Below are 16457 nucleotides of genomic sequence, written 5' to 3'. Positions count from 1 at the left end.
CATTCTCTGTCATTAACAATGTACAAATATACTTTCTTTTGAAGAACAGACTTGGAAATGTTGAATTTGGTCCCTGCCAAATTGTTGACACAGTCTGGGAAAAACTAGGCTCCAAGCAGCAGTCCCTACTACACCCACTGGGACATCCTGCAGACCCAAGAAGAGATTGGTTATTCCTTCTCATTAAATACACAGACAACAAGAATAGGAGCAGGCCACTCAGCCCATCCAGTCCATCCTGTCATTCAATAGGACCTAAGACCAGTCATTCCTTGCCCCCAACACCACTCCAATCCACTTTGCCCAGATCATTAGCCCCACAGGCATCTCAGTCTGCCAGTGCTTGCCACCCCCCCCCCCCCCGAAGAGGTGAATATCTCTGCTCGTCACCACCGTGGACTCAGACATTTCCACAGACGAGCCCCTCATGTCCTTTCCCCACTGTAAATGGGCTCATCCCCCCATCCTGCGCCTTGATCCCCAAAGGAGACAAACATCCTCTCGGACTCTGTCCACCCCCTCTCACACCTTCTTTATCCTCTCAGCAAATTCCCTCACACTCGCCATTCTGCCGAGATCCCTCCCTATGGGGCCAGCATCAAGCCGATGAACCGAGCGGTATCCTCCTACCTCTCAGCAATACATCAGACTCTGGCCGCAGGAGACGCTTCACAAACGCCTCAACTTCCCTCGGAGGGAAGTGGAAATAAATCAAAAAGCAGGACATTTACTTGAGCTTTGTTCCGCTTTGACGGGGAGTTCGATGCGGAAGCAGGAGATGAAGGCAGCTGAGTTAACGCCCTCTCAGCTGGTCTGCCTCTGCTATTGGGTGTAACCAGTGATAAACATGGCTTCACATGTGAAGAGTCTAACTCCTCTGTTGATTGTAGGGTGGGGTGGGGCGGGTGGGTCAGGTAATTGCAGAATACATGATAAATATAGATGTTTTCAGTCAATATCAGACTTGTAAATATTGCATTTTGTCCCTCGGATAAATTGCTAATGCAGACAAGGATCAACCATGCTCCAGGTGTCTGTCCCCACAGCACCCGCTGGGACGGCCTGCTGGCCTGAGGTGGGTCTGTTTACTCCGTTGTTTAAACCCAGACACGTTAAACAAAAGACAGCCACTGGGTCCCTCCAGCCCATTGTGTCATATAGTATGATCGTGACTTGCTTTCAAAATCACCCCCACAGCGCACTTGCAGGGCAACACTTTACCAGTGTCAGCTACAAATATGCTGAAGCCTTCTTCGTCCTCGCCACTTCAGAGGAGATAAGCCCCCTGCACTCCCACTTCAATGCGTCACCCTTGCCGCTCTGCCAACTCCTTGGCGAGGAAAAGTGACATTAATAAAACGAGCTTGTTGTATCTTTCCCGGGAGTCGGGTGAGGAATGCCCATATCCCCATTGGTCGGTATACTAAATTGGCATTTGCTATCACCAATGAGAGACAAGTAAATTTCACGTCACTTCACGAGTCATACCAGGCACACTCAGCATGCTTGAATTGTCTCAACGTCAGCCCGGGAGCGCGAGGGAGACGAAGCTCCGGGAGAGGGCGCGCGTGGGGCAGTGGGCGGGGCGGTGAGCGAGAGCGCGCGGTAGATGGGTAGACTGTAGAGTCAGTAACAGGGAAAGGGAAGCGCATCCCTCGGTCCCGCACCGCGCTGGCCAGCTCACCGAATGAGTTATGTTCGATTTGCAAGCCGCTGGGGTACAACTTTAACACGCAAATCTCGATGTATAGACTTAATCAAGGTAATATTTCTTTTCAGTTCCACCATATAATTGATATGCAGAGGTTGTATTGGCTTGCACTAATTAAACTGCCAGAACTTTTCTAATCAACACAACAAATGCATAACTGGACCACTCGGCCCACAGAAACTATTACTGATCATATTTAAACTTTCTTTACGCATTCCCCAAAGTTTATCTCGAAAAACTTCAACCCCACTCTTTATAAAGAAACTGGGCTTTGCATGGAATCACAGGCTTTACTTTCCCTGGACAGTGAGTATAAAGAGATCACAACTCCCGCAATTAAATTCGGCAAAAAATAGGAGGGTGAGAGTGGGAGTGAGGGAGGAAGGGGAAACTGTTGCTGCATTTAATGTTGATGCCCTGTCCACAGCCAATCCTTCCAATGCGTCCCTTGGCATTGCATCTACCTTAACATCAACTCCTCCATCACCTGACCGAACACGCTGCATCCCATCCCGAAATCACTGCGTTTATACCGACCCCGGCAGCTCCAGCAGTCCTGGCTGCAAGGACGTTCATTCATCACAAGTACAGATATAATCCGTGCCTTTGATCCATGGTCAGATGGGAACATTGCAAAACCTATTTCTGCTTAATCACATATTGATAGGTTCTGACAATTTACTCGTAGAAAAAATACTTGATGACTAGAGGGTATGTAAATCAAAATTATTCGTTGACATTTGCTAGTTAGGACTGAATGAAATGCGGTGCCGGGACATTTGGTTTCAAGAGGATTTGATCTTAGCAGAGGCTTGCACGACGATATACTCGAGGGCAAGTACATCATTGCAGCTTGCAATAGACAGAGGAGTCAATGACAAGTTTCTGTAGTTCATGGTAATTCCACATTTCTGCAATCACTACAGCAGGAACCGCTGCCTTGTCTCATAAAGGGAGAAAATTCTGATCGCATTTTGAGATTATTATGACCTAACACAGCAACCAAGGAAACACGTTTGAAATGAACGAACGATATGAGGGAATGTGCTTTGCTTCACGGAGCTGGGATGCTGACAGCACATTAGCAGATCTAGAATGACTGCAACTGGCATAACTGTCAGTTCTACATTTTTTTTCAGTCCCGCTCCAGCTATTTCCTATTTTCCTTGGTACAGAAATGTAATGTTTAAAGGACCAGTGTTAAATTAAATTAGACTCACCAAACTTTCTGCTGACAGAATCACTGGAATCTCCGAATCAGAAAGGTTCTCTCCAGTTGATGCTCTCAGTACTCAGGCTGGTTCACTTGTTGATGTTCCCCCGTCTTCAGTTGTGGTTTGCTTTCAGTCGTGGAGTTTTCTTCCAATAAATCTCTCACTGCAGATCTAACTTTAACCAGACAGATAATGATGTATGTTACTAATACAAACGAGAACAAAGCATTAACCTGACATTGAAATCTTGAACGCATATATCATGATGCGAGTGAAGAAATCTTGAACTATCCCTCACACTTTACAAGGCCTGACATGGGATACAAAGGAACACACACGAAATGCTGGAGGAACTCATCAGGCCAGGCAGCATCTCGATGTCGACACTACTCTCTTCCATAGATTCTGCCTTGCCTGCTGAGTTCCTCCAGCATTTTGTATGTGTTGCTTGAATTTACAGCATCTGAAGATTTTCTACTGTTTGTGATGGGATACAAAGAAGTCATCACTCAGTCATGGTATAAGATACAAGTCATAATATATAGGAGTAGAATTATGTGATTCGGTCATTCTAGTCTGCTCCATAATCAATCATGGAGGATTATTTTCCAACACAGTATTCTTGCTTCCCTGCTACAATTTTCAGCCTATTTAGCAATCCAGAACATGAATATACCAAAGATCACCTCCATCACCCTTTATAGATATAGATATAGGTGCAGAAGTCGACCATTCGGCCCTTCGAGCCTGCACCGCCATTTTGAAATAATGGCTGATCAACTACTATCAATACCCGGTACCTGCCTTGTCCCCATATCCCTTGATTCCCCTATCCATAAGATACCTATCTAGCTCCTTCTTGAAAGCATCCAGAGAATTGGCCTGCACTACCTTCCGAGGCAGTGCATTCCAGACACCCACAACTCTCTGGGAGAAGAAGTTATTTTTAACTCTGTCCTAAATGACCTACCCCTTATTCTCAAACCACGCCCTCTGGTACTGGACTCTCCCAGCATCTGGAACATATTTCCTGCCTCTATCTTGTCCAATCCCTTAATAATCTTATATGTTTCAATCAGATCATCTCTCAATCTCCTTAATTCCAGCGGGTACAAACCCAGTCTCTCGAACCTCTCTGCGTAAGACAGTCCAGACATCCCAGGAATTAACCTTGTGAATCTACGCTTCCTTTACAGCCAGGATGTCCTTCCCTAACCCTGGAGACCGTTTGTGGTAACAAATTCCACAGATCAACCAACCTTTGTCGGAAGTAATATCTCTCATCACATTTAAAGTGAAGCTTCTTTATTCTGAGACAATGCTGTCCGATTTCGGACTCTCGGTCTAATGAAGGCATCCTCTACATTCCCACTGCATCCAGACTTGTTATTCAGTTGGTGTAAATAATCATCCTCGCTCTAACTCCACATCCCCCTCCACCAACCCCCAACCACCATCCCTCTGAACTACACTGAACTCAAGCCCAGGGCCATCAAATGCTCCTCGTGCATAATGCTTATCATTCCCCAGATTATTTTGTGAACCTTGTTAGCAACAACCGTACTGAATACATTTCCGGGAAATACGGGACAATTGGGACCAGGATAATGTACCGGGAAAAGCTTTGGTTTATTTACTCTTCTATCAACACAAAAGAGCCCTGGTGCACTGGTCGATTCGTAGGAGATTTAAAATGTTCCAAGGTGAATGTACTAAAGAGAAACTGGAATCATTGGAAACGCTCAGCAGGTAAGGAAAAGCCGTGGGGAGAGGAAAATGTTAGCGATTCGGTTTCCTGACCTTTCGTCAGAATGGATTCAAACATCATCCAGGTTTTAGTGGAAAATCTTGGGTTGTTCTCCATCGAGCGGTGGGGACTGAATAAGATCTGGTTGAGGTTTATAAGATTATGAAAGACATAGATAGAGTAAACAGGGAGTATCGTTTCGATGTTTTGAAATGTCTAATACCAGAGGACATGCAATGAACGTGTGAGAGAGTAGATGCAAAGAAAATGTTGCTTTACTCAGAGAGGTGAGCATGTCTGGAATGAGCTGTCTGTTATGGTGGTGGAAGCAAATACAATGGACGCTTTTAAGAGACTTTAGATAGGCACATGGGTATGAGGAATATTGAGAGGATATGGACATTGTGTAGGTAGGAGTCATTAGATTTTTTGGGGGGTGGGGGTTGATTTATTTTTCAGCTGGTCTGGCACACCACTGTGGCCGAAGGACCTGTTCCTGTGATGTACTGTTCCATATCCAGCATCTTGAGTTTCTGTTTGACTCCCACTGGCAGACAGACAGGTGAGAGTGAGGGGGAATTTCCAAATGTGAATTGATTTCTGAAACCCCAGTCTCTCTCTACTGGTGCAAACACGAAACAGCGTATTTAATCAGAGCCTCTCCCAGTGAGGGATGGAATGGGAACTCATTCTCTGCTTTGCTTCCGAAGGTACTTCAGAACCAAACATCTGAGTACAGAACATCTCATAAAACCGGACAATTTGATCTCCGGTTCACTTTATCTGGGTCAAAGCAAGTGCGGTATCCCAGGATCCAACTTTAGAGGGTCACAGCCCTCACCGAGAGCCTCGCACATCTTTTCCACATCTCACATTAAGAGATTCACGCTACCAATATCCAGCCCCCGGAGACGTCTGCTTCATTGCGGAAGGATGAACTTCCAGCCGCATCTGTAAAGGCAACAACGTAGACCGAAGCCCAAACACTGACAGTCCCATATTCCTGGAGCCCCCATCCCAAGATTGTATCTCAAGCACCAGCTTCCCCAGGGCTCTTTGCTGCCGGTAATATGCGGCAGTGTTTTAGCTAATCCCAGTTCAAAAATTTACACTCACACACCAACCGATGACAGAACTGGAGCCTGATGATCCTTTGTCTGGACAGGGATCCGCCGGGAGACGTGGACACTGGGTCACGAAGAGGGTGCTGATACTTTTCAAATTGTCTCCACAGTTACATTGAGCATATTTATTCATTATTTTATGAGAGTGATCAAGCCCAGGTCAATTAGCAGCCACTTTCCCCGTCGTGTAACAGGAACAAAATGTTTTAAATATAAGATTGAAAATATAGCACTGGAAACTCAGTACAGAGATTTTTTTTTGTTCTTTTGATGCACAAAACACTGACTGACTGCAAGATGTTTGACACACTGAACAGAATCGCACTAAAGCAATCCCTACAGTCATTAGTTGTTTCTTCATTCCAACAGAGACACAGTGAATGATCAAAGCATCCTCGCATCAACACTGGCTGCTGAGGCCCCTGTCTCTCCGCTGAGAGTCAGCAAACAGAGAGAGATAAACATGTTCATCTCTCCCTGCAGCTCCAGCGAGCAGTTGCCCTGTCGACGGAGGAAGTGGCTTGCAAAGATAACTGAAAAAGGAAATAATACTCAACGTGACATGTTCTGAATTTTATTATGGCAAAGATGAAATGAACATTCAGCCATTTTGTAACGGTGCAACTAAAATTCCAGTGGTTGTATTTACCCTGTCGAGGTGCATTCAGCCAATCTCACGGTGGTTCCAGCTCTGCAGACGCTGGTCCAAAATAAAAACACATTGTTGGATACAACCCGACTGCAACAAATGTCGATTATGCGTAGAAGTTTCAATGTAGATTAATAGAGCTTTTGGAGCACAGAGACAGGACTCATAGCCCGTCCATTCCGTGCTATGTTCGGTCCGGTACCATCAGCCTGTACCCAGAACATTGCCCTGAAGACCACCCTCACCCATGTACCTACACAGACATCTCTTACATACTACAAGTGAACCTTAATCTCTAATACGGCTGGGAGCTCTTTCAGCATTCGCACCGCCCTCAGAGTGAAGCAGATTCCCTTAAGTATTTCACTTTTTAAGGATGTTTTTTTAAGGATGCTTGCAGCTCCTCTCCTCTTCCACCAATGGGAAGGTAAGAACACAAATTGGTGCATCTCAAACCCTGCTGCGTGCCTCTGGTGAAGAGTAAACCTGTAACCTCGAGGTCAGTTGGGAGGCTTATGAGGTACTCCAGGATTGTTTTGAGGTGACAGACAGGCAGGCACTCTGTGAGCCACATGGAGAGGACATTGATGGGCTCACAGATGCCTAGTCACATCAACCTCTGTGTGGACTGCAATGTTCCGGTAAGAACTGTCCTTTGTTTTTCAAATAACAAGCCATGGATAACAAAGGACATTAAGGATATCCTGAACCCTAATAAGAGAGCGTTTCGAGATGGAAATATGGAGGAGCTGAGGACAATACAGAGGGACCTGAAAGCCAAGATCAGGGAGGCTAAAGACAGGTATAGGAGGAAGCTTGAGTGGAAACTCCAGCAGAACAACATGAGAGAGAACTGGAGTAGGATGAGGACCACCACTGGGTTCCGGCAAACTAGCAACAGAGGAGCAGAAGGCAGTGTGGACAGGGCTAACGAACTTAACCTGTTCGTTAACAGATTTGACACAGTGGCCCCTGCTCATCCTCCTCACGATTCTTCCGTTGTCGGCTCCCAACCAACACATACTCCATTGTCCACTCCTAGCATTCCTCACAGCCCCCACCCTGTTCTCGTGCATAAACACCTTCTACGTCTGAAACCACCACGGTGGGCTTCACAGCTGAACAGGTGAGAAGACAGCTGAAAAGTTTCCACCCAACCAAGGCTGCAGACTCGGATGGTGTCAGCCCCAGGGCGCTCAAAGCCTGTGCCCCCCAGCTATGTGGGGTACTTCACCATGTCTTGAACCTGAGCCTGAGTCTCCAGAGGGTTCCTGTGCAGTGGAAGATGTCCTGCCTCGTTCCTGTACCGAAGACGCCGCGCCCCAGTGGCAACCGTGACTACAGATCGGTGGCATTGACCTCCCACATCATGAAGGCCCTGGAGAGACTTGTTCTAGAGTAGCTCCGGCCTATGGTTAGGCTACACTTAGACCCCTTCACTTTGCCTATCAGCCCCGACTAGGAGTTGAGGATGCCATTGTCTACCAGCTGAACCGTGTCTACGCCCTCCTGGACAAGCCGGTGAGCACTGTGAGGGTCATGTTTTTTACTTCTCCAGTGCGATCAACACCAACCGCCATGCTATGCTGGGTGAGAAGCCGACAGTGATGCAGCTGGATGCTTCCCCAGTGTCATGGATTATTGATTACCTGACCGGCAGACCGTGATCTTGCAACACTGTGTGTCAGACAGAGTGGTCAACAGCACTGGGGCTTCACAGGGGACTGCACTGTCTCCCTTTATCTTCACCATCTACACCACGGACTTCAACTATTCCACAGAGTCTTGCCATCTTCAGAAGTTTTCTGATGATTCTGCCACAGTTGGATGCATCAGCAAGGGAGATGAGGCTGAGCAGAATCACCTACAGATTAATGTGAAAAAGACTAAGGAGCTGGTGGTGGACCTGAGGAGGGCTAAGGCACCAGTGACCCCTGTTTCCATCCAAAGGGTCAGTGTGGACATGGTGGAGGATTACAAATACCTGGGGATACCAATTGAAAATAAATAAAGTATGTCTGTCTGTCTGTCTGCCTGCCTGTCTGCTTGTCTGTCATTTTTGCCCTAAATTCACCCTCAGATGGACAAGCGCTTACTGCATTCACACTATTTATACCACAATACATTTGTATAAATCCAGCAGGGGGTTTCCAACATGGGATCTCTTTCAGACACTATCTAACTCAGCTTCTACCTTAATGGATCTGTATTCCCATGTCAAATTGTTTTGTCCCACATTGCGGACCCCCTAATAGTCAATGAGTAAGTCCTCGTTTGCCCTGCCAAAATGCAACACCCCACACTTATCTGTATTAAATTCCATCTGATAATTTTCAATCTAATTTCCTAGTTCCACACAACTCCGTTTCCCAAGAGACTTGAATCTTTCCAAGGCAGTGTGCTAAGAAGCTACAAATGAAACAAAAACTCAGCAGATAATCTGTCGCAAGATAATTTTTTCCGGTCTAACACCCTGTGTCGGATGGGTTTGAACAATATCTAATTTGATTTCAAGTCCCTAGCATCGTGGGTGTTTTTGTTAATTTCAGCTGCTCACAGACAGACGACAGTGAGCGGGAATTTCCAAACACGGTGAGGATACTGAACCCGACGTGATAACCAATGATGCAAGCACTGAACAGCTCATTCCAGGTACTCACTGCCTCTGTGTATTGAGATTACCTCTCAGGTCCCTTTGATCGGACTCCCCAACCCTGGGAAACGAAACCTGGTGTATGTAGCTGGGCACCAAGGGCTTCACAGACTACGTGAAGGAAAAGGTAGCCTTGACTTTACCAGTAACGCTTCCCTCCCTGGCGCTCTAAACACCGCTTCGAAACTCAATACAAGCCAGTCACGAAAACTATCCCCCGCCACCCCGAGAGGCTGAGCGTCAATGTCTGTAACAGAAGACGTAATAAGGCTTCTGCAAGGGTGCTGGGCCTGAAATCATCCCGGCTGAGCTCGCATACAGTGTGCACATCAGCGCATTGATCTCTTCACGGCCATCGCCCAACACTTCTCTCTTCCAGGCTGCCGTTCTCACCTGCTTCAAATCAGCCATCATCATCCCTGTACCAACGAACTCGACACATTCAGAACAAACCGACCTGACGCCAATTCAGTGTGGCGTGCATTGAACGGCTGATAACGGCGCAGATCAAAAATTCCAATCCTTACTCACTGGGCACTCACCAAAAAACCTACGTACGGAATCACTCCAAGAGAGATGCATAGCTGCTGTCATTCCCCTTGGCCTGACACACACTGAAAACAGGGACACTTGTGTCAGAATGCTGTTTCTGAATTTCAGTTCGGCATGTAACACTATTGTCCAGAGACATTGGCGAAACAATTCCTTCTCAGCCATCTAATTACACCACTGCTCAACTGGATGTTGGGCTTCCTAGCTAACAGACCGCAGACAGTCAGGGTGCACAACCGCTATTCCTTCCCATTATACTGAACTTGGCTGTGTGCTGAGCCCACTGTTGTACACTCCACTCACACATGTCTGCATGGCCAAACACCCAACAACCACACTGAAATTAAAATCGCCGATGACACAGTGTGGTGGGGGCTCATCAGGAACAATAATGATATGTCATACAGAGAAAACAGCTTAAGACTTGGAGCCAGTCAAATAAACTCCTTCCCAATGTCAACAAGACAAAGGGGGATGGTTATCGATTTCTTTAACCGCTTGATTTTATAAACCTACAACGTCACCCAATTTTTTTCTGTGCTCCGTGGAATAAAGATCCAGCTTGACCAACCCTCTCCCTATAACTCGGCCCTCTAGCACAGGCAGCATCCTCATCAATATCTTCTTCACCCTCTGAAGCTTGATAATAGTTTTCCTACAATATGGTGACCACAACTGTACAGAATACTCGTGTAGCCTCACAGGTATATTTATCTAACTACAATACGATGTCTGCAAACCAAAACTCAATGTCTGACTGAATAAGGCCAGCATGGATAAAGCTTTCTTTTCCACCCTCTATAGTTGCACGTCCGCTTTCAGCGAACATTACCCTAACAATCTCAGATCGCTCTGTTCCGCAACCACTTGATGCCCCGCCATTCAGCATACCAGGCCCACCACGGTTTCACTGTCCAAAACGCACCATCTTTCACTTGTCCAAGTTGAAAACAATTTGTTGTATATCAGTCTCTCTCCATCACTGACCAACATCTCTTTGAAATACATTATAACATGTTGCAATATCAACAAGACCCCCTAAAGGACTCCCTAGTATCACAACTTGCTAGCCGTGCTATGTATATTCATGAACAAATCAAAGTCATGAATAACATATTTCAATACCAACACGCACATCACAATCGTCACAAGCCTCCATTCGCTAAATCCAACTTCAGCTATCATCCTTTGTTTGCTGACATCGAGTCGGGTCAAAATTGTTATCTCTTTCTAAAACATCAAAATAATTGGCAAGCTAGGTTCCACCGGGAGGTGTAATCGGTGATTTCCCCACAACTACGAGTCCAAACGCTCCGAACATCTTTATCGCTGCAAAACTGAAGGAATTCAAACCCAGCTGAACAACCTGGAGAAGAGCTTGTATACTGCCTGTTCTATAATCTCAGAGACTCCATCCCAATATTGTAGCTCCCCTGCGACACTTTGCTGCCGGCGATTTGCCGTGGTTTCCTGCCACTTCCGATTCACCTATTAAGGTGGAACTCGAACCAAAACAGGTATTATAACCTACATAAAGACTGCCCACTGACTCTTTGGCACCAACGATTTGCCGTGGTGTTCCTGGCATTTCCGATTCACAAACTAAGGAGAACTGAACCTAATGATCGTCTATACATCTTACTTCAAAATTCCTGCAAAAGAACATTGTCTTCTCTCTCTCTCTCTCTCTCTCTCTCTCTCTCTCTCTCTCTCTCTCTCTCTCTCTCTCTCTCTCTCTCTCTCTCTCTCTCTGTCTCTCTCTCTCTCTATTCTCTCTCTCTCTCTCTCTCTCTCTCTCTCTCTCTCATCTCTCTCTCTCTCTCTGTCTCTCTCTCTCTCTCTCTCTCTCTCTCTCTCTCTCTCTCTCTCTCTCTCTCCCCCCTCTCTCTCTCTCTCTCTCTCTCCCTCTCTCTCTCTCTCCTCTCTCTCTCTCTCTCTCTCTCTCTCTCTCTCTCTCTCTCTCTCTCTCTCTCTCTCTCTCTCTCTCTCTCTCTCTCTCTCTTTTACTGCACAGATATTATCTGACTGCAATATGTTGGGGGCGCGCAATACTGTTCAACAGATCTGTGTAATGCCAGCCCCACCCCTCATAATTTGTTAGTTCTCAGTCCATCCCTAATTGTGTGCAATACATTCCATACAGTCAGTGCTCACAGCATCCTTTCCTCCCACTATCTCTCTGTTGCAGTTGCACCCGAGGCCACTGTCTCTACGCAAAGAAGCGGTGACCACAGAGCGATAAATATGTGCAACATTTCTTGCAGCTACCGAGGGCTGTTACCCTGGAAACGGAGGAAGTGGTTCACCGAAAATCATCGAGAAAGGAAATAACAAACTCAACATAATATACTCTGCTTTTCATTGTGACAAAAATTAGCACAGCAGCCATTTTGTAAAGCTGAAACTAAAATTTAAATGTCTTAATGGCTGCCTTTATCCTGCCTCGAGCTGTATTCAATTAAACATTAAGTTATCGAACAAAGAAACACAGTTCCTGGAAAACATTGTAAAGTAAAAGTGCAGTACAATACTTGAGAATGAGACAAAGGTTAGAAAAAAGATTGTTGACATATATCATTGACGTGGTGAGGTACAGGCTGGAAGGCAGCTGAACAAGAAATTGTAGTGTCTTGATCTGTGTCGATGGTATGGAAGACAGGATTTTCACTGTCGGTTGGCACATGACAATAATAAACCATTCCTCATTTAAATTGTGTGGAAATATTAGACAGTCTGAGTTTCAGCTCCGGAACTTCGGGGAGGGCGATTTCACCGAAGTGTACAAATTTTTGAGGAACAGGCAAGAGGAAAAGGCTTAATTCTCGCATTAATAGGGTTATGTACCCGGCAACATTCGCTGCGCTTCGGCGGGTCGTAAGAGTGAAATGGAGTCAAGAAAAAGAAAACTGCCCACACAGAAAGAGGGGACGTCAGAAATCTTCCTTGTCTGAACTGCTGAAAGATAAATCTAGTCATACACATGGAGCAGAGTCCCGAAACGGATTACTCTGTTTAACCTCCAGCTGCAAGAACACGACAGGCCGAAGTTCCCCAGGTACAGCGCAACGGATGATTGCAGTCCCGGCATCACCACATTACCCGTTCCTCGGCTAAAGCAACAAGTGCTGAGCGGCGGCTCATCTCAGGCGGTTGGCTGTGAAGGTCCTACAACCCGGACCGACCCGCCAGTTCGGGTGAATTAACGGGACTCAAACATGCCCGCTCGGAAGGGCCTCAAATACTCACCGATGGGAACTTGATGTATTTGCCTCGCAGACAGCGATCCTTCCCCCGTCTCCCCCGCGACGATCCGCTTCAACACAGAACGGAAAGAAAAGCAAGACTGAGCATGCGCAATTTGAGCCCCCCCCCCCCACCGCGTCTTCAGAACCGGGGCGGGGCTTTTGGAGGCGGAGCAAAGAGCATAGACCATAGACCATGGAGCACAGAGTTGTTCCAAATAATAATAATAATAATAATAATAATAATAATAATAATAATAATAATAATAATAATAATAATAATAATAATAATAATAATAATAATAATAATAATTCTACCCTATCTTATTTTGGTGGAAATATTAGAGAACCTTGTTTGCAGATTTGAATCTTCTAGAAGGAGGCATGATGACCCCGACCACTCCATGAATCAGTCTGGTGATTCTTCATTCCATTCCCTGTCACAGAAACACTCTAAATTCAGTGTTACTCCTCTATGAAATGAAAGCTTACAAAATTCTTGAGGAACTCGGCTGGTCAGGTCGCATCTGCAGAAAAGGGAAGGCAGACGACATTCAGAACTGAGACGGAAGATGGGAGATGCCTGAATTCTCGTTCACCAATCAGCATTCCGGATCCTTGCTTCACCAATCGCCTGCGACCTTGTACTACTTCCTCCACTCCCACACCTTTTTTCTTTGACTTCTTTCCTTCCATTACAGTCCTGAGGAATGGCCTCGGCCTGAAACGTCAACGGTTGACTTTTGCCCAGAGATGCCGCCTGACCTGCTGAGTTTCTCCAACACACTGTGTGTTTTGCTTTCTGAAAAGTTGCTAATTAAAGTTGCCAATGATACGGGCAAAGTGTTAAATATTTGGCTTCTCCTGCGGTCGGAGTCTGATGTATCCCTGAGAGGTAGGAGGAGACCGCTCGGCCCATCGGGGATTCCGGCTCCCCGGGGTGGCGTGAGGGAAGAAGGGATCCCGGCGAAGAAGGAGAGAGGGGGGATTTTATTAAAAGGATGAAGATGGTGAGACAGGAGGCGGTCAGTATGTTTGGCCCGTTGGGGACAGGAGGGTCCATCTGTGGAAATGTTTGAGCCCACGGTGGTGGCGAGCAAAGGGATTCACCACATTAACAGCAAACACCGGCTGGCTGTTGACCTGCAAGTGGAGCCTATGGTCCGGGCAAATTGTGGATAGCAAGGGTGTTGGGGGGTGGGGGATGTGCAAGGATGGTTCGGCCCGGGTTCTTATTGACTGACAGGATGGGCTATAGGTGCCGAGTGGTCTTCTTCTGTTCCTGTTGTCTGTGTGATTAAAGGGAAGGTATGAATCGAACCTATTTGGGTCGGCAGAATGTCCCAGAGGGTGTTGTAGGAACCGGTGCATGGAGCCTAGTTGTTCCTAAACTGCCGCCAACTATTTGAGGGCTAAGTATAGCATTTCCAAGGGCTGTTATTCACACAAAATGTATATTTTTATATTGATCAAGGCATAAAATGTGTATTTATGCATCGTTAATGCATCATAATTATATATTGTTAACGGCATTTAAACTTGTATTTCTATACAGTTACTTACAGAGTGTTGTATAATTTGTGTTCTGTGTGTTATCTGAATGAACTTGCCTGTGATGCTGCAACAAGTCAGTGTTTTTATGCACCGGTACCTTCCATTACTTGTGCACTTGGCAATAAAATTCAACAGGGCCTGGTAGAACTCAGTGAGATTTCAGTAGTGATGTTCAACTTGGTAGGGTCAACGGTAAAGAGACAGTACGCTGTTAAATGCCAGACCCTGAACAGTGTTAATAAACAGAGGGATCTTGGATCCAAGATCACAGTTCCCTGAAACGGACCACACTTATTAATAGGGACATGAAGACGGCAACTGGAAATCTTGCCTTTATTCGTCAAGGCATTGAGTTCAGAAGTCAGAAAAATATGTTGCAGCTTTATAAAACACGAATTAGGTCACAACTGGACTATTTCATACAGTTCCGGTCGCTTCATTCTAGGAAGGATGTCAAGGCTTAGGACAGGATGCAGGTGAGTTTTACCAGGGCATTGCCCGATACTGGGGCATGAGTTATAACGAGAGGGTGGACAAACCTGGGTTGTGTTTTTCTGGAGCCCTGCAGGCTGGTGTGAGACTTCCAGAAGGATTATAGGATTACGACAGGCAGAGATAGAGTACAGAGAAAATGTATTTTCCTCGAGTTGAAATTACTTATACAAAAGGCCATGCATTTAAGGGTGAGATGGGGGTTATTTTAGAAGAGATGCGAGATGTGGGAGACAAGTTCTTTTACACAGAGAGTGGTGGGTCGCTGGAATGTGCAGACTGGCTGATGGCAGATGCAGATACGTTCGTGGCCTTTAAGAGCCATTTACATCAGCAGGTTGATGTGAGGAAAATGGAAGAATATGGCCGCTGATAGAAAAAAAACCGTTAGTTTAACTGAATGTTTAATTAGCAACTTTTCTGAAAGCAACACACAGTGTGTTGGAGAAACTCAGCAGGTCAGCAGGCCGAGGCCATTCCTTCAGGACTGTAATGGAAGGAGAGAAGTCAAAGAAAAAAAAAGGTGTGGGAGTGGAGGAAGTAGTACAAGGTCGCAGGCGATTGGTGAAGCAAATATCCGGAATGCTGATTGGCGAAAGAGATAAAGGGCTGAAGAAGGGGAAATCTGTTATGAGAGGGCAGAAATGATGGATAAAAACGAAGGGGGAGGAGCTCCAGCGGGAAGTTATGGGAAGATAAAGGGGAATGGTGAAGGGGGTGGCAATTACCAGAAATTCGAGACTTCGATGTTCATAGTGACAGCTTGAAGGCTACCCCAACGGAATACAAGTTGGTCCTCCTCGAATCTGAGTGTGCCCTTATCACGACAATAGAGGAGGACTGACATGTCGGAATGGGAATGAGAAGTGACATTAAAACAGGAAGATCCCTCTTTCTCTAGTGAAGTGGTCTCCAGTTTACGTCGTGGTTCACTGACATGCAAGAGGCCACACGGGAACCCCGGATACAGTAGATAACCCCAACAGGAGAAATAACGATTTCTCCTTCCGGTAATCAAAATTTTCGCCTCTCCCCCTTTCCCTATTCCACATTCTGTCCTTTTATTTCTTCTCACATCGTAATACTTTCTCTGGCCGCCCCTCCTCCGTCACTTTCTCTTATTGTCCATTCTCCTCTCCTATAAGATTATTTTTCTCCAGCAGCTTCCCACCCACCTGGCTTCCCTTCCCTGTGCTTGGAGCCTAGTTGCTCCTAACCTGTGTCAATAATTTGTCTGAAGGACCAAATACAACATTTCCAAGGCTGTTATTCACACAAAATGTGTATTTTTGTTGATCATGACATAAAATGTGTACTTACGCATTGTTAATGACATAAATATCATAATTATATATTGTTAATAGCATAAAAACTTGTATTTCTATATTGTTACATACAAAGAATTGTATAATTTGTGTTCCCTGTGTTATCTGAATGTACTTGCCTGCGATGTTGCCCACAATTCAGTGTTTCTTTGTACCTATACCTTCCGTACTTGTGCACTTGGCAATAAATTCAA

General features: G+C 45.8%; 1 protein-coding gene across 7 annotated transcripts in view; it reads right to left on the bottom strand.

The window, feature by feature from the left end:
- LOC132388608 (NACHT, LRR and PYD domains-containing protein 12-like) overlaps positions 1 to 12988 on the bottom strand; it is a 46167-nt gene extending 33179 nt beyond the window's left edge. For 6 of the 7 annotated variants that reach the window (XM_059960981.1, XM_059960986.1, XM_059960985.1 and 3 more), the window contains exons 1-2: positions 12897 to 12988; positions 2932 to 3100 (exon numbers count right to left, since the gene is read on the bottom strand). The gene's annotated coding sequence lies outside the window, so the exon portion shown is untranslated. The remainder of the gene's footprint in view (positions 1 to 2931; positions 3101 to 12896) is intronic. The other variant, XM_059960982.1, reaches the window with a different exon arrangement.
- Between the last annotated feature and the right edge of the window lie 3469 nt (positions 12989 to 16457).

Source organism: Hypanus sabinus, unplaced genomic scaffold, assembly GCF_030144855.1.
Source record: "Hypanus sabinus isolate sHypSab1 unplaced genomic scaffold, sHypSab1.hap1 scaffold_366, whole genome shotgun sequence".
Classification (NCBI taxonomy): Eukaryota; Metazoa; Chordata; class Chondrichthyes; order Myliobatiformes; family Dasyatidae; genus Hypanus; species Hypanus sabinus.
Note: the sequence above shows the minus strand (reverse complement) of the source record. Positions and strands in the feature narration are given on the sequence as shown.